Here is a 19068-nt window from a genome sequence, read left to right as displayed (position 1 = left end):
CAAACCAAGACATTCATTGTTTGCACCCTCTTGGATCCTACACTCAAAGAACTAAAGACTAGTATTTGACATTCCCCAAACACTTGGGATTATGGCAGCAGCCTCCAAATCATAAGACTAGTGAAAATTGAAGAAACACTGAAATTGTCTAGGCCAGTGGTGGTGAACATGTGGCACGTGTGTTATTGTGTTTTTCTTCTAAGACAAAAGATGATAATGTATGAGTTGTCTTTTTCTAAACCAAAACCTCAGTGTTCAGGTTTAATTGCAGTGCTGGCTCCTTGTGATTAAATAAGTGAGTTAGGGATCTCAGTTTGACACTGGGCTCTAAAAGGTTTGCCATCATTGGTCTAGGCCAACCTGGTCCTTCAAATTTGAGGAAACTAAGGTCCAAAGTGGTACATGAACACTTGAGCAGAAGAGTGAGCTCTTTACTCTACAGATTCGGTAACAAAAAAACATGAGTGTCCCCAGATAAGAAACTGCAGAGGCTCCCACAGGCGACCTTCATGGAACTCACTGAGTAGGACACACACTTTGCAACTGAGAAATTTTGCCTCCAAGTCAAGGTCCAATGCCAAAGATGTCAGTTACAGAAAATTAAGGGGTCACAAGTGTTATGGCTTATATCTAGATGTCCCCCCGAAGCCTCATGCACTCACAGGCGGGACTTTTGAGAGGTGACTGGATCGTGGGTTTGATAATTTGATTAGTCCACTGATTAGGTGAGCGCTATTCTGGGTGTGGGTGTGGGACTCACTGAAGAGAGAAGCCAACTATGGGTGTGGGTGGCACCAACCAATAGGCATGTGGCCTGGATGGAATAAAAAGGGAAAGAAGAAAGAAGTCGTGCTGCTTCCTGTCTACTATGCCAGTGAGCTCTTTCTCCTCTGCCTGCTGCCCTGCCTTGGAACCAGCTGACTATGGACTGAAACATCGACAAACTGTGAGCTAAAATAAACCTTTCCTCCTTTAACTTGCGGATGTTATGTGCTTTGTCCCAGCAACAAGAAAGTAACCAAGACATGAAGTTTTCAGGGGGAAAAATGCCATACACACCTCCTGGAAACCTATACTTTATTCAGGAGCCAATTACGTCCTACGCATATTGAGATAATCTCATCCTAGAATGGCACACTGGAAAAAAGGAAAATGCTTCAGAAGTATGAGGTACTCTCTGTCTTGTGTGAGTGCACAGGGAATGATTCATTGCCTTGACTCCCGATAAGAGCAACAGGATTACCACGGGTCACTAAACCAGGAGACCCAGGTGGGTTCTGGCTTACAGTCACCTACTCCCTTGTTCTGTCAGACCTCACATGTGTGCCCCATCTCTGTGGAATGACAGCATGCACACACCAGGGATCCTGAGCAAGGTGACATGGTGGTGTACTCACTGGACATGTGAGTCAAACACTACACACAGCAGAGGATTCTACATCAGCAGATTCAACCGACCACAGATTGAAGATGTTCAAATAAAACCTGCATGTGTGCTGAATCTGCACAGTCTTTTTTCTGTCATTATTGCTAAACAGTAAACTATAACAAATATTTCCGCAGCACTTATATCATCAATCATCTAGAGATGATTTAAAGTACATAAGAAGGAGTGCATCGGTTACATTCAAATATTAAGCCACATTATAAAAATGACTTGAGTTTCTGCAGAATTTGATAACTATGAGAGATCCTAGTACCGAACCTCTTACAGTACCAGAGGATGACTGGATTCTAAGTCAGCTCTGTAACTATTGCAATAACCCTGGTCAAATCACTCATGCTTTCTATCCCATATGAAAACTGAGAAATACAATCTTCTGTCCAAAATTGCAGTGAAGATAGGATGAATATACAGCTAGTCTACTCTAGATAGGACATGGTGCTGTTGATGAAAATTAGCTGAGAATATGTGTATGGGCTTCGGACATGAAGGCTGCCTGCCAGTCACCCTCAGGGTTAGCTCTTACCTCTACCTTGGCTAGCCGGTTAGCAAGGGCAGCCGCTGACTCTGCTCCTACCTGCTTCTCCCTCTTATGAAACTCAACCAGCTGAAGTAATGAACCCTCTTCTACCTCCAAATGTTTGGAGAACCCAAAAGCTGCTTAGGACAGGATATGCTAAAGCAGTAGGTAGTGAGAAGCCACCTATCAGCTCTCTCACTCCACACTGCCAGCCTCTAGCTAAGTCACTAACTCCAGTCCCACTGCTAGACATGACAGAGATGGGAAAAGCAAGCTCCATGATTTTAAAAAATGAAGTTGAAGTCAGGTGCACTGACGTACAACCCACATCCCCAAAATAAGCAGAATTTGATGCTTCTCTATCCTTTAGAATCCTTCCTTCCACACAATTACAGCTTAATAAATGCTAGCTGTTTTACTATTTTTATGACATGCTAGGAGTGGGACATGATATTAAACATTTGTTGACCCATCAGCCTGTAAAACTTGATAAGGCTCACCAAATACCATTTTTTCTCAGTGAACTTCATACAAGCTTCCAGTTTGACCATTTGCCTACCAAGGGGCTCAATGTTCGGTTCACCAATTTATAACTGATGGATTTTCCTTTCCCCTTTTTTGAAAACCAGGCCTTCATCTCCAGTCTCCATGCAGCTGCCTCATTCCCCATGATTCTTCTGTAAATCATCAAATTTGACCACATCCATATGATTCTTCAGTACTCTTCAGTTTTAATCAGCAAACTTTTATGAGGGAACTGGTCCGAGTTAAACTGCAGAATTACCAAGACCCTGCTTTGGTAGAGCTGCTAGCAAAAAAAGGCCCCAAAACCCCAAAGTAACCAGTGTCAAAAATGGGATCATCACTAACAGGGCAGCTGAGAGTCTGACAGAGACCAGCACAGAGGTGTGAAACAGAACAAACAGGTTGAAAGAACGTCCTAACACGCTCAAAGGTTCTGCACTCTGGTCCCAAGCAGCAGTCAAGTCTTTCACCACAGAAATCAGGTTCCCGATTTTCCACTGGACATGGAGCCCAGGTACTCTGAAAGGTATACTGCTAAGTGCTCTTGCCAAGAGGCAGATTACCTCTATCGCCTATAGTCCTGCCATTCTTCTTAGCTTGACCTTAGGAGGGTTGCAGAATGTCTAAGAAAGGAAACAAGGAAAAAAAAAAGAGGCCACAGGGCTGAGGATTTAGTGCAGTGGTTCTGGCACCTGTCTTGCAAGTGCAAGGACCCAAGTTCGATCCCTGGTACCAAAAAACAACAAAAAAAGAGGCCACAATATTCTCTTTCTTACAAAGACCATGCATGGAGATTAGTGATCTTAGGTTTTATGAGAGCAAGCGAACAAAAGACACTCTACAGAGTACCTCTGGAAAATACATGCAACCTCCATATGTTAAAAACTTGTCACCAAATAGCTCACTTGAGTAATTGTCTCCCAAAAGACAATGTAAAGCAACACTTCTAAATTTTTTTTTCAAGGCTGACAATAACTGCTTACTGCAGCATGAATGAGGAGCATTTGCCTTGTGGCCATAAAAGACTTTTTCTCTAATCCATGAAGCCAACAATCTTAGCAGGTTGATGAGGTTTGAATATTTTAATGACTCAAGGGTTTAGTGGGAATAAGGAATCTTCTAGAAAAAAAGTCAGGAAAGTTTCAATAGTTGATAATACAAGGAAAGTGCTGGTTAGTGGAAAGAATGTTTTATGAGGAATCAAAATGTTTGGATTTTTGAACCTCGCTTTGTCCCTACCTGGGTCTGTGATCTCAGGCAAGTCACTGAACCTCTTCTGGTGTCTTTTTCAGAATGCAACATAAAAAAGTGTGATCACTTAGCTCCCAGGCTCTCTGCACCTCTGACATTCACAGACCAATTATGACTGAGGTCACCTCCTCTCACACTTCAGGGAATAAAGCATCCTGGAAACAAATCTTCAGCCTGAGTCAGTGTTCCCTGAAACCCCCTCTCCGTGGCCTTTTCCAAGACTCTTTTGGCAAAGAATTCTTTCCCCTGAGGATAGCTGAGCTAACAGCTGGACTGGACTGGACGATTTCCACCCTTTCCACAGCTGGTCTACAATACAAACAACCCAACAGGCTTTTATCAGAAAAAATGACGCAAGCTGTGCAAGCCAAGTACAGAAGGAGAGAAAATCAGTCTTCAAAAGTTCTATACTAGTTTTTCCTGACACAAATCCCCAAATGCAGACCAAGACCCTTCTACTTCAGTTGTGCAGAACCTCTATGGGAAATGAGGAGATACGGCTAGACAACTTCTAGAAGCACCAGAAAATTTCAGGGTCACAGTCTCCTAGTCCCTGCTCCATTCCTAAGAAGAATCCTAAAGTGGTCTGAGGTGCTTAATCAGACCATGAGGCATTTTAGGTAAAAAGATTCTTCCTCGCTGTGGATTGACCTACATATCACATGGTCTCTGGACACGAAACACTGGCCGCTTCTCCTGCACCATCATGACAACCACAGAGCTGCTCCCATGTACATCCAGAGGAGTGAACTTTCAAAACGTAGACTCAGCTGGCCCATCAGGGACTGCTGTTAACCGTGGTCCTCCCGTGGGCCTTCCGCCATTATTTTTGCGAGATATAGCATGAGGCCAAAACGCTCTCTGGGTGCCTGTCTCGGTCATGAACTTGTAAGTTCCCCGTTGCCCGCCACCCCCGTCCCCAGTATCTCAGCTCTCTTTCCTCATTCATCTCAACACTGCTCTTCACATCTGCAGGGTCTGGTTGCTAACAGGCCAAACCTCGAACTAACAAAAGTCAGGCTTTAAACTGATCCCTCCTAAACAGATTTTTGCCACCAGCAGCCTATTTAGAAGGCAAGGGGAAAGAAAAATAGCAATTCACAAAGCTGCACACAGGGCCTGTGTGCGGAAGGGAGGTGCAGCTGGACCACCGAGCAGCCTCGAGACGCCTGCGATGCTGGGTCAAATTAGGAGCCCGTGCCAGTGCTAATACTCCCAGTCTCAACAAAGTGGTTTGTTTATTAAGGCTGCTGGCTCACAAAAGAGGTATTTAAAAACTCTATGCTCAGCCTTGGGAACTGACCAGGGAAAAAGTAAACACAAAGTACAAGTTTGGCCTCTGCAAGCTGCAGGCGGCGAATCATTGGCCATCAGAGAATGGCTTAAAAACACAGGTTCTTCGTTATACAGACCAGGCCACCACGCAAAGGGGACAACCCTGACCTGCCTCCCAACCCTGAGTGAACTGCAGAATGACTCCTACAAGACTGTCTGAATAAATGAACATGTCTGGAAGTAGCTATTCAAAATGCTATTGCATAAAAGTAGTTCTTAACACATAAAGATGTCCAAAATATACATCTAAATTACAACAACTGGATTCATCTTTACAATGTCGGCGATACAATAGAAAATTGTTGCTAAAACAGTGGAACATAGAAACATGGACAGGCTTATGGCAAAATATTGACAGCACTTCTACAGAGCTCAAGGTGTAAGTGCTTTTTATTTTTATCTACATTTTTTATAGTAAAAACTCTATGAGTTAATGACAGAAGAAAAAAGCATTTCTCAAAATAAGTAGAAAAAAAAAAACAGGCTCCATTTAATCAAGTTCAGTAATTAAGTGAGACCTGTTCTAAGTAGTCTGGGGAACAAAGAACCGTAAGGAAAGCTGACTAGATGCAGAGACAAGATGGATATTAGATATTCTGCTCCTGTTAAATAAGTTAATAGTCCACTGGAAGGTGCCATCTTACAACACAGACCCGTCTATGAGACAATCACACGCCAAGTCACCAATCTTTTTTCCTGACACTTTCAATGTTACATGGACAGAAATCTCCTCTCTGATTTTATTCCCCCATGTTAAACCATATCTCCCTGAAAATAAGACCTAGCCTTTAAGACTAGAGACCAAAAATGCCATCCCCATCAGCCTATCCCGCCCTCACCTGCCTTCCAGAGTGGCCACCCAGCAAGAGAATTGTGATGGATTGTATTTAGTGAGGTTGTTTTTCACAACTTGTGGCCACCAGCCATAAACACCTAAAATAGTATTTTGACCCTGCAATCTGAGCAGTCCCCCGACACACACACACACACACACACACACACACACCATTACAGTCTGCTAAATCCATTTGCTTTGATGGATGGAACAGACAAGCACTGCCACCTATTCTGTCCAGTGGCAGGCTGAGTTCCTTAATGTCCCCTGAGCTCCCCGCTGCTCCCCACTGTGTAAGACATGGCTACGTCCCTTTCCCTGAGTGTGGGCAGGCAGCACAGGAGGAAGGCAGATGATGTGCCTGTGAAGGCTCGATAACCTTACCATGGAGGTAATTTTGTAGATGTAATTAAGGCCCCAAATAGTTGACTTTGAGTGCATCAAAAGTGAGACTGTCACTGGGTGTGGTGGCACATACTTCTAATCTCAGCACTGTGGGGAAGCTGAGACAAGAGAATCAAAAGTATGAACCCAGCCTAAGCAATTTAGTGAGTTAAAATTAAAAATCAGAAAAGGGCTGGGGATGTAACTCAGTACAAAGGCCCTAGGTTCAATCCCCAGAAACATAAAGCAGAGAGATATCCTCCTGGGTGGGACTGACCTCCTAGGAGACTCCCTTCAAAGAGTATCTAAAAGTCTGTGAGATTTCCTCCTGCTAGCCTAGAGAAGGAAGCCACCAAAAGTCATACAGATGCATAAAATTCAACTCTGCCTGTGACCAGGTGAGCCTGAGGTGACCTTGAGCCTCAGATAAGGCTGCAGCCCCAGGTGATACCTGATTACACCTTGGAACGATCAGGGAGAAGAGCATCTTTAAGAAGAGTTATTATTGTGGTTTAAGCCACTGCATTTGCAGAAATTCATTAGTCGTTCTATCAGCTGAATTGTGCCCCCTCCAAAAAAAAGATTCACATGTTGACACCCTAAACCCCATTGTGATAGTATCTGAAGATGGACCTTCAGGAGATAATTCTATTTAGATCAGGTCACCAAGGACTTTCATGAAGGGATTCGTGTCATCTGAGGACATTACAAGAAGGGCAGCTGACCAGAATGCTAAAAAGAAGGATCCAGAATCTGACCATACTGCAACGTGTTCTGAGGCTTCCTGCCTCTAAAATTGAGAATTAAATGTCCATTGCTTAAGTCACTCAGTCTATGGCAGCTGAAGCAGATGAATACACATAGCAATAGGAGAGTAATAAACCCACCAGCTGGCCCCTACTGTCTACTCCCTGGCCTACATTCTCTTCTTGGTGTTCACCCACTGAGAGCTGTTAGGTGAGAGAAAAACGAATCCTGAAGACATATGTGAGAGTTGGAGAAGGTATGAGCCTGCCAGACAGCCTCATGATGGGCAGCACAGCTCTGGCCCTCTTCTTCTTCTTCTTCTTCTTCTTCCTCCAGGACTGGTGGTCTCTGGAACCTGAAGATTGACTCTCTTCCCTCTGCTCACTCTCTGAGAAGTCAGGTTACAGTATAAGACGATGGCTGACACTGCACCCCTGGCCTCCTGCAGTTCTCTCCTGGCCTAGGTTGAGTAAATCTCTTTTTTCCTGATGGTCTAAGCCAAGAAAAAGTTGATTTTTTTTTAAAAGAAAGTTTTACAAGAAAACTGAGGGATGGAAGGAGGGGGGTTTTTGAAATACAGGAAATAGATACATTCACATAAGATATATTTTAGGCTCTCATTTAAGACTAATCAAAGCCTGGCTTGGCTGGTGATATTTCTTGAATATTTATCTCTAGATCCACTACCTCCCTCTGCCTTGCCTTTTCATGAGGGTTATGGTGGGCCAGGCTCTCTTGGGATAGCTGTAGTTGGCTCCTTTGTAGCTCTGGAGCTTCCCACCCGTGCTCTGTACAGTAAGATCTCCCACTCCAGTTTCTGGTTCCATGGTGAGCAAGGTACGGCCTTACCTGACCTCAGCAGTGCCTCTTCTACACCTAACCCTGGCAATCTTGCAACACTACACTTCTGCTATCTTTAGGTCTCCACACTCCTTATCCCACCCTTGTTCTCTGACCACTCCAGCTTCGATTCAGCTAAAATACATTAGGAATTCCCTAGGCATCAAGCAACTGTGCAAAGTTCTGGAGATATGGAGATGCTGTCTTGCAGCTCAAAGCTTTCCAGGACTATTTAAACATGCTTGTCCATTACTGAGGCTGGTATTACCTTTTGTCAAAACTGAAACGAGGATCCAACTGTTTCTCACGTAATGCCTAAGCTCCATCTTGTTAGTACTCAGAGAAACATTGCAGTAGAGACAAGAACATACATGTAGCTTCTCTCTCCTACACCTCTATAAAGTTGGAATAAAGCAACTTTATTAGAATTTCAGCATCTCAGTTCCATCCCCCTAGACTTCTCGCTGTTAGACTGTTCACTACGGCAGATACCAAGTGCTAGTAAGAGAAGGAAACAGGATACTGACTTGCTCTGGACAAAGCAAGTGGAAATCTTTAACAGGGTCCTCTAGCCTCTTCCCAAGGGTGCTGGGCTCAACACACAAATCATCTAGCTTAATTCTTCCTGTTGAATTGACAGCATGAATAATTGTGCACTACTGAATACTAGTCTCAGGAAAATAAACTGGCCATCCCCGTCCAGGAGCTCTGCAAGCTCCTAGAAGACACAGTATGGACATTTTGCCATCTTTTGTCCTCTGGCCTACCCCAAATAATGGCAACTGGCCTTTTGGTGAGTTTCAATGATGATGGAAACCAGCAGGATCACTGAACATTGCTTGCATCTGTTGTGATGTCCCATGCTTAAAGATGGTTGTATGTCAGCAGCTCATACCATATGAGTATGAAATACAATTAAGACACAGATATAATAGGAAACATGATGGGATATTAGCAGAAGAATAGACAGAAGTCCAAAACATGGTGTGCATGAAGGTGTCCCTGACTCTAGTTGAGATATGAGTCTGTAGCTCACATCAGGGTTCAGAGATCATGGTTCCAGGGTAATCTCAAAGGCTAACTCAGCATAAACAAATATCTTCCCTCCCGGGGAGATACCAGATATCAAAGTTCAGAGAAAAATAGCCACTTGGACTTAGAGTTTAGCATTCAGACTGCTGATCCCATCATCTTTGCTATGACGAGGGTCACAGTAACCTCCTAAGTGCACCCTAGTAGTTGGGTTTTGTCTGCTAACTTCCCACAGAAGTTTTAAAAAGAACATTTTGGAAGCTGTATCACTGTTCGATGTAAGCTGCATCTCAAAGCAGACATTATGTGAAGAACCACATATTTTCATTTAATTGCCAAATTATCAGGAGAAAAAGAATGCTTTGGGGTCCCTGCTCCAGGACCCAAAATCTTGGGAAGGCAGCCTCTAGCTTCAGAAAGCTCCTGGAAAGGTCATTTCCTTCTTTTGTGCTTTCCCCACTGATGAGATGGGTGCCAGGTCTGCACCAGCGTCTTCCACACCATCTTCTGACCTCGGTCTTTATCCCCTGCCAGCCTCTTAAACCACCTCATTCAACAGCTGACACATACACAAAGTTTGATGACACCCCACTCAGAGTCAGAAAAAAATCTAAGGAGCTCTTCATTGTTTGCTCTGGAGCAGTTGTGCTTCTCATGCCAAGAAAATAATATTGTGTTTTGGGAAAAATCAAAGTAAACACATCATTAGCTTAGATACTCCTAGACACAAAAGCCAGTGCACACTGGTTGTTCAATAATGGTGCTGTCGGGAGAAGCAGTCTCCAAGCAGAGTTGCTGGGGAATCAAGGGCACTGTCAGGATCGCTCATTGATTTTCTCCAAGAATCCATCAATAAGCTCCTTTTCAACATAGGTCTTACCATCAGAGGTATAATGAGGGAAACAAGAGAAGGTGTTGTTTCATTAAATCTTCACAACAGACATATGAGTTAGGTAATTATTACATCCTTTACCCGTGAGAAAACACGAGCCCAAAGAGGTTTCACAACTTGCCCAAAGTTGTGCATCTAAGGAAAGGATGGAGAGCCAGGAAATCCAAAGCAGTCCCCTTGACTGAGAAAACCACCCTCTTCTCAGAACTGTCCTCCACCGTGAAATGCGGGTGGGTACTGTCATAGGTGTGTGAGCTGCACCAGACACGTGTGTCTTCTCATAAGGTCCCTATTCTCACCAAGCAGACACTGGTCAAACAGAAGTTCAAGACTCACCCTCTCAGCTTCTGTGGATGGCCTGAAAGGCATTTTAGTTGGATCTAGCGATGATTACAACCAATTCACACTTGTGTATTTTTCCGAAGATTAGACCACATCACAGAAATGTATGAATGCAAAAGCCACACAAAAATGTAAGGCAGTAAGTATTACCATGGTCCCCTACTGAGGCCCATCCTGCCTGACTTATTCTCCCCCACTGATGCTTTCACGCTGCTTTTAAGATGTGGTGTCTTTAGGGTGGGAGTGAAGAGGAAGCGACACAAACAACAGACTCATTTGCAAAGCGAGGCATTTCTGATTCAGTTTAGGTGCAGCCAGTCAGTGGAACAGTACAATGGTCCTTATTGCTCACAGAGTCCTTGTTTGTGGACTCAACTACTTGCTAAAACTTATATGTAAGCCCCAAATCAATGTGTGTGGCACTTTTGTGTTCATTTGTAAATCTATGCAGGGCAGTGAGAAATATGAGTCAAGCGAAGAGCATGTCCCAGCTAGAGCTGAAGGAGGCGACACTGCCAGGCGCCAGCCCTAGTACCATAAACAAGTGTCCTTCTCTTGGTCTGCTTAGTGCCATGTGTTCCACAACTCTATGCTGTTTCTTAGTGATCTGGGCCCTGCACACACAGTATATGAAGTGTTACCTAGAGCCAATAACACAAGAAGATTGCAATGTGCCTTACACAAAGCATCCAGACACATTAGACAAACTCTGCTCAAGTAAGAGTTACCGTGCTCTGGCATGGCTTAATGTTAATAAACCTACCATATATATACATTAAACAAGGTGTCTCTAAACAGAAACACAAAAAACAAGGGTATTACTGATTGATAAAATGTTATGATCGGAGGCTTAAAGGAATCCAACTGTATTTTCCTTAGTCCATTATTCACTAATTCAGTGTTCATCACTGTAAATAATGAGAATGGACTGTAGTTAGTCAACAAAACTTGCAAGTATGAAATATTAGCTGAAGGAAGTAGAGGAAAAAGCTTGCCATCCATTTAAAAGGCTGTACTGTAACTATCTAAAATCCATATCTGTGAAAAATGGGGAGATAATCATGTTGGTAAGAAAGTGGAAACACAGGTGATCTTTGTTTTATTTCCTCTGACACTGGCAATACTTTGTTTTCATAGTTTAAAAATAAGATTTCAAATGCAGACTCTCATCCACTAATATCTGTGAGAAAAATCTAAACATCCTTATTGGCATTTCTATGACTAATATCATGTTAGGCATCTCCCCAAAAGCCAATTAAAACCATCTGAGAAACTTGGAAGTGATCTTCCTAACATGAACTGGATTCATCATCTAAGCTCACTAAAGGCTCTCTGTGTTTTGATTTCTATTAATCATCTCAACTACAAATTCAGCCTCCTCCTTAACCTCCTGCCACTGATGTGAAATGCCAGGACTCTTAGCCTCCCGTCTCAAGTGCCAGCTTGGAAAGATGGTGTCCATTCTCCAACTAGATTCATGGACTGTTTTGTTATCACCATAGCTCTTGCCATTATCTAAAATTAGCTTATTGATTCACCTGCTCTGGATTTTATTATCTGACCCCTGCCACTGCCTCACTGGGATACACAGGGACTGTCTGTCCAACTGGTCAACAACAACCCCACCCACCACACCTGGCCAGACACCTGTCTGTCACTTGGGAGGTACTTGACAAATAATTGCTGACTTCTGGTCTTCCTGATTTTTCTTTCTCCTTTGACCCCAAGTCCAGCTGTAATCAACTCTTTGCCTACAGGAGGAATGTACAAATACATCATTTAATAAGACCTCCTAATGTGTGTTCTTGACTCTTTCCTGATTTATTTCCTCAAAAACTGCAGGCCTCCAGGTTAGAGTTTATTCCCTGTAAGTCACTGTGGGTGACTGAAATTGAGATTGGCTCCTGGTGGTGTTTTGCTGAAAACCTGCTTATCACTTAGCTGATTAGCTGCCATACCACGTAACACATTCCTTCTTCATGACCAAATTATGGTAACTGTCTTCTCTTGCTTCAGTCACACTCCAGTCTGGCACACGCTGGAAGAACTGATAGATGAATAATAGTGTCTGTGATCTGTTGTTAGTTTATGCTAATGTTCTTAGGGGGGAAACAAGCCCTAACCCACAATTCTCCCAACAAGAAAGGACTGTAGGGGTTGTGGAGGAGGCAAGTATGGGTGGGCAATAACTAGCCCACAGTGTGACTCTTGAGAAGCCATTTGGACTCTGAGGAAAAATCCTCATCCCACCTCCTCACATTTTAAGGCTGAGATTTGTACATGCCAGCTGTTTCTTTTTTTGTTTGTTTGTTTGTTTGTTTTTTGCTGAGCTGTTTCTGATGCCAAGCCTTACAGAAAGCAGCTGTAATACAGAAAAAAAAAAAAAAAAGCTTTACCTAATCTTATTTTCATGATGGTTTCCAGGCAATGCTTGATGCAAAGCACCTTACAAACAGTCACAGCTGGATAATCACATGAAGGAGAGGCTTTCATGACACCGGCAGTCGAATTTAAAAAGGGACTTTTGTGAAAGGAAAGAGCACCACCGGTTTTCACACCAGCCAGTAATATCACACAGGTCTGCAGATTCAGGTGGAGAAAGAACTGCAGGCATGGAAGGATAGACAGAACTCTCCTGATGGATCATACACAGAGAGAAAGAGAAACCCTGCCCCATCACACAAAGATCAAAATCTCAAGGCTCCTGCAGAGTTTCAGCCTGGGCTTATGAAGTCACACAAGCTTAACCAGAATGCTGCCCTTTGACCTTGAGATATGGGGTTTATCTGTTCTGCCTGTGCACAAGGAATGACCTAATGACAACTGAAAACAGAAATGACCCACAACACTTGTGATCACTGGGGACTCAATATTGTGGTGTCTACTTATGTTTTTCTCTAATTGTATATATGTTTTACTGAAGAGAAGACTAAAGGTTCAGGGGACATAATCCCCAGTTTCCACATACCCCTGCCCTTCCCCGCAGAAGTAAGGGTTGTCTGCTCCCTGCTCTGACTGCTGCGGCCTCCACTTGCTGTTGTCAGAAAGCTTTCATCAAACGGAAGAGTCACAAGCAGCACAGGGAGTGTCATCTTCTCCAAAGCTACCTCACACTGCATCTATACTACCCAAGGAACATCCCTGTCTTTATTCTCTTTTGCCAGGCTTTCCAGGTCCACGTAAGTGACGTTTCTGGACCTCAGTGGAAGAAGGAGTCTGGAAATATCCCTATCTTGTTCAGCCTTGAGTGCAGGGACAGTCAAAAAAACAAAACAAAACAAAACAGGCAGGAAGGCTGGAAAGCAGGACGACCCACTGCCTCCCCCTGCCCACATGCTTGCTCCAGACTTTCCCTCTGGAGGCCCCTGTCTCCAGGCACCCCTCGGTCCCAGACACAGCAGGAGAACTTCTCAGCCTACACAGAAGGAAGAAGTCTGCAGACGTTGCCTCACATGGGTGTCACCAGTCACTCAGCACTGAAGTCACGAAAGGCCCAGACTCAGGAAGGCCTGCAGCAGCGGATGCAGCTCTCCAACTGCCGAGGGCCAGCAGCCACCCCAACTTCACCTCCCCTGAGAGTCTGGGTTCTCATTTAGCATAAAATAAACTTTTAAAGGGCAGCATCCCTCTGACCAAGCCCCATTTAAAGGTAAAGAATGGATGGCTAGGGTAAACCAAATGTCTCTGCTGCCTTTTGTTCAGTGGTTACAGATATAGTCACTCCATCACCAGACACCTCCTAGAAATTCTGGCCCTTTCTCTGTCTGTATAGAGTAAGAAGCCACCAAATGGGCATTTAAAAAAACAAATGTCAGCAGACAACATATCCCAGGAGAAGCAGGGCCTGATGAAGTAAAGTAGTATCTTGATTTGCTAAGCACCACAAGACACAGAGAGAGTGCTAATGGCTATGTTAGGATTAGTCCTTCAGTACTGCCACCTGGTTCATCTCCTGCTAAGCCTGGCCAGCCTAACATTGATACCAGGGTCAAAAATATTCCTGCCCTCTTTCTGCCATTTTTCCATGCCGCCATAACGGCGGGCAGGAATGTCCTGGCTGATGCTCTCAAAAGTGTCAACAATGCTGAAAAGAGAGGCAAACGCCAGGTCCTTTGTAGGCCATGCTCCAAACTCAATGTGCAGTTTCTGTGATGATGAAGCACGGTTACTTGGCGAATTTGAAATCATTGATGACCACAGCGGTGGAAAAATGGTTGGGAACCTCAGAAGCAGGTTAAGCAGGCTCCTGGCTCCCGATTTGATGTATAGCTGTAAAGTCCTAGAAAAATTGCAGAATAATCTGCTCCCACTGTGTCGGTTCAATTTCATTGTATGAACAACCTAAGCTGGCATCATGAACCACAAAGAAACAAAATGGAGTCACACAGGAGGGAAAATCCTTGGATTCTTTTTCTAGGGATATAAAATATACAAATAAAATGCCTCAATGGACAATAAAAATACTCCTGAGGCCTAAAAATATGTGTGAGGGGAATTAGCACTTTCACTTCTCATTTGTGATTAAAATTTCATTTGAATTAGGAAATAATTTAAAATACAGAGTAACAGAAGTAACAATTGAACAGATACCCCTGAAAGCAAAGCCACTACTTAGATTTTTAAAACATTAATCTACCTTGGTCTCAAACATTGTTCAAAAAGAACTGAAATATTACAGAGGAAACCAGTACCTCACAGCAAGACAGGTCAGAAAGGTTAAATAACTTTCCCTAGGCTACATGGGAAGGGCCATGTGAACCTTCAAACTAAGGTGCACGTAAAACTTCTCTTCTCTCCTGGAGCCTTTAATTCATCGGAAATTCTCCTAACTCGATGCTTCAAACACTAACCCAGACATAATTTCAAGACACACATCTTGCTACCACTCCTTGCTAACAGGTACCAAATACTTGGTGACGAGATGAAATGAAGACTCTGAAGGAGAAAATATCCTAAAGACACTATAATTATTGATAAAATATTATTGGTTAACAAGTTGTTTTTCACTGGTAGGAAGAAATAGAGACACAGTGGACAGTCTGTTCCTGAGAGCTGGTTTTAACTCAAGTTGGTCAGTTCAAGGCTCAGGCTCCTCTACACAGCCTTCAAAGTCTCTCTCCTGTGTACAGACAGATCTCAGTGTCCTTAGAGAGACACTGGCCCAGGATTTCTCAACCCCATACAGGAAAGGATGTTGTAACGTTCCTTCCAGAACTCTTTAAGCGTTAAACCTGTATCTGAGACAAACTGCAAGCACAAGTGGCCGGCGTCCAGGTCACAACTCAAGACTTTAGTCATAACTTAAAATTCCAGTCATAACCCAAATTGTTTTTATGTCAGGTTGTAACTCGAGGGTCCACTGTAAAAGGTAGTAACTGTGCAATATAAGACATAACTAGTAGATGACAATTTCATTGTAAATATTTGTTTTTATTATAAAACATTTCTCAAATAATTGTTTAGTCAGTTTACTTGAGAGAGAGAGAGAGCATGGGGGGCCAGCATCTAGCTGAAAATCAAACTGCTACTCTTACCAGAAGAAATCATTTCCCAATGTTAATTGTGTGTTGCTGAGACTCCTCCCCAGCACAGGCTTCCTGGTATGGAACTAATTTCCAAGTAAATTTCCTCTAAATCAAAACTGAGCTCTCTCTCATCTCGAAGTTCCCAACCCCACCTCAGTCCCTTTCAATCTGTTCTTTCACTCTACACTTCCTGTCTGTCGGGCCGTGGCAATCCACACACACAGCCATGCTGAAAATATGTGCAAAGCCACAGCCCAGACAGGCCACAGGGAAACAGCACAGAATAACAGTGAGAGTTATTTTATTCCAATTTGTGTTTCACAGCCCTGGTACTAATCCTTTGAGTTGGACAAAGATCTGTGGTCTCTTACACAGAACAGAAAGCTCACATAGAAAGTTAGGCCATGCAGACAGGTGGACTATTTCTCATGGGGCTAGAGGAATCTGTCTTTCCTTTTTCTAGGAGGAAAAAAAGGATCTGCCAAATGCAAGGAAGTGACAAAGTCAATTCAATGAAGCAAGGGCTAATGAGCTGATTTTACAGATGAAACACATTTCATTTTGTCAAATATGGGCTTTTCTGATTTTTTAGTTTGTTTGTTTGCCTGTTTGTTGGGAGTGGGGCTGGGGGTTGAGCCCAGGCCTTTGCACTAAGCTATATCATCAGCCATTTTTGTTTTGTAATTTTGAGATAGGGTCTCACTAAGTCACTAAATTGCCCAGGCTGGCTTTGAACTGGTGATTCTCCTGCCTCAGCCTCCCAGAGTGCTAGGAGTACATGTGTGCACCACCACACCCATCAAACACAGGCTTTTCTGTAAGCTGAGCGTAAGAATTTAATCTGCCTTCCCTGATGATGAACACTGAAATTCTGAATGCTTTGCCTTTGTTTCTTCCCACACTTTACTCTACTATGGTCCGGCCAAAGCAGCATTCCCTGAAAAGATAACCCTCATCACATCTCCCTGCTGTGGTGGATGTGAGGCTTGGACAGCCTAGACTTACTTCTCTCCTTCCTCTACCTAGAGAACTCCTACCCCTACTTCACAACCCTCTCTTTTTTCCTCTTACCCAAGATATCTGTCACCCAAGCTGCACCCAAAGATTCTTCATTTACTTCTCTTTACTAGTTATCATTCACTCTTGTGGAATTTTACCTATTTCCCACTCTTCAAAGATGTGGTCACAGGATTGAATACAATTCCTAGACAAGGCAGAAGCCACGTGTATCTTGAGTGGCAGCACCCACTACTTACCCTGCCCTTCTGGGCCACATCCTCACCACCCCAGGCCTGCCTGGTTATGCAACCCAATGGACTCTGACTACTCCACACACATACACAAATGCAAACAGCAACCGCTCCTGGCTAATCAGGTCAGTCCCTCGACTAGTAAAGAACTCTTACCTTCAAAACTTATGAAAATGAAGAAAATTTTGATAATTGCAATAATCCCTACTTCCTCCATTTAATTTTCCTTCTTTACAAGTTTTCTTCAAAGAAACCAACTATATAAAGGATAACTAAGTATATTAGCAGGGTTGCAAACGCAGTGACATTTATCTTTTGCTTCTGCTAAGGTATTAATTTAAGATCGATAAGCAAAAACACTTGAGCTAAGCTCTTATTAATTTTTTCCACAGCATAGGCTGGGAGGCTATTTGGTCCCAAGGAATAATGCTCCACTAACAGGGCCACCTCCCAGGTGGAGGGACATCATAGGTGGCCCCTCTGTTCCACTTAAGTCCAGAGGAGCCATTATACTGAGCCAGTCACTTCCTACTTTCCTTCTGAGTCTAGGTCATCACTGTCACTAACCTCCACAGTCCTGGGGAAACAGGAGATTTTCTGCTCTTCTCTTCCTTCATTGCTCATGTGGTACCTTGGGTCCAGTCTCAGGCTAGAATTTGCACACCAGAAGATAATTAAGAGAGTATATGCTATCGAAGGCACAGAAGACCAAAGTTCTGAATGGCAGACTTAATGGTCCAACATAATTTGGAATAATGAGACAAAATCATGTTCAGGATAAACCCTATCATGTTTGAGACTTGAAGACAAATCACTGAGATCCCAGATCTGGTGTCTGGGAAGAATGACCAGAATTTCTGTACCCTCAACATTTTCAGAAAATAAGCCTTCAGATACTTCAAACAAACAGAGCTCTTTGAGACTCTATGAGGGATAAGAAGAGTTATGACAGAGGTATTTGAGGGCATTGTTCATCTGCCTAGCATTTGTGCAGGGCATAGGAATGCTCAGATGTCCGGAGGCGACCAGTGAACTGGGGTGGAGGCTTCTGTCGCACTTTCTGCATCAAAGGCAATGCATGAGCTGCTCCAGAACCAGACACTGAGCAGCTTCCAGCAAGACTGCCCGACTGACAGGTTCCCACCCTGCATGGGACCTGCTCAGATAAGAGCTGGATCTGGTCAGAATGCAGTCCAAGGAAGGTCAGTAGGGTCAGAGTCTGTTCTTTGGCATTGGCACTTTACAGACTTAAGATCAGGCTGCAATAAAAGGGGTGTGAGAATCGAAACATCTCTTTTTGATCTGCAGGGTACCAAGTGTGCTAGTCAGCTTGTCGCTATGACAAAATATCAGGGATAACATGGAAGGAGGAATGCTATTCTGGCTCTTAGTTTCAGAGGTTTCAGGCGATGGTCACCTTGTTGTGCTGATTTGGAGCCTGTGGCAAGGCCAAACATCATGGCAGAAGCACATGGCAGAGGAAAGTGCTCACCTCGGGGCAGCTGGGAAAATACAGTAGAAAAATGAATGATAAAATGGCTCAATAATTTTCAATCTCATTCTCTTTCTTTTATTTCTCCAAGGTCTAATCTTCCATGTTGCCCTTCCCTGTTTATGGTAGTTTGCATTAACTCATATTCCCATTGTAATCCTCTCACAAAAACAACCATAACAACAGTAACTTCCAGTCACCCAGGCATTTTACTAGGTGTGTTTGGCATCTTGTAAAAGGTATAGTTTAAATTATATTGTAAATTCTCACAACCACCCCATCAGATAAATATGATTAGACCCATTTTATACAGCAGTAAACCAAGGACTCAGCGAGGTCAAGAAACACGCCAAGGTCGTATGGCTTGAAATATACTGGAGCTAGAATTTTAAATCACCACCTGTCTGTTAGACAGTTAATGAATTTTCCATTATGTAACACTGCCTGCAAGGCATAACAAGTGCTGAGCTTGTGACAGACTTTATGTGAATGCAAGCTTAAGCACAGTAACCAAAAATGCAAACACACACACACACACACACACACTGAGAGTAAATTTTAAAAAGAGAAAAGTAACTGTGCAAATGGCAATTCTGACCAAAGTGTTGGAATTTTATGACTGGCCAAACCCTTTCCCAGAATATATATATATAT

General features: G+C 43.4%; 1 protein-coding gene and 1 pseudogene across 2 annotated transcripts in view; one reads left to right on the top strand and one right to left on the bottom strand.

Moving 5' to 3' along the window:
* Positions 1 to 19068, bottom strand: part of Creb3l2 (cAMP responsive element binding protein 3 like 2) — a 105642-nt gene that overhangs the window by 51169 nt on the left and 35405 nt on the right. The window lies entirely within an intron of this gene.
* On the top strand, positions 13600 to 14564 carry LOC104867376 (annotated as a pseudogene).

This window comes from Fukomys damarensis, unplaced genomic scaffold (genome assembly GCF_012274545.1).
Source record: "Fukomys damarensis isolate Sample0158 unplaced genomic scaffold, DMR_v1.0_HiC HiC_scaffold_16, whole genome shotgun sequence".
In the NCBI taxonomy this organism is placed as follows: domain Eukaryota; kingdom Metazoa; phylum Chordata; class Mammalia; order Rodentia; family Bathyergidae; genus Fukomys; species Fukomys damarensis.
Note: the sequence above shows the minus strand (reverse complement) of the source record. Positions and strands in the feature narration are given on the sequence as shown.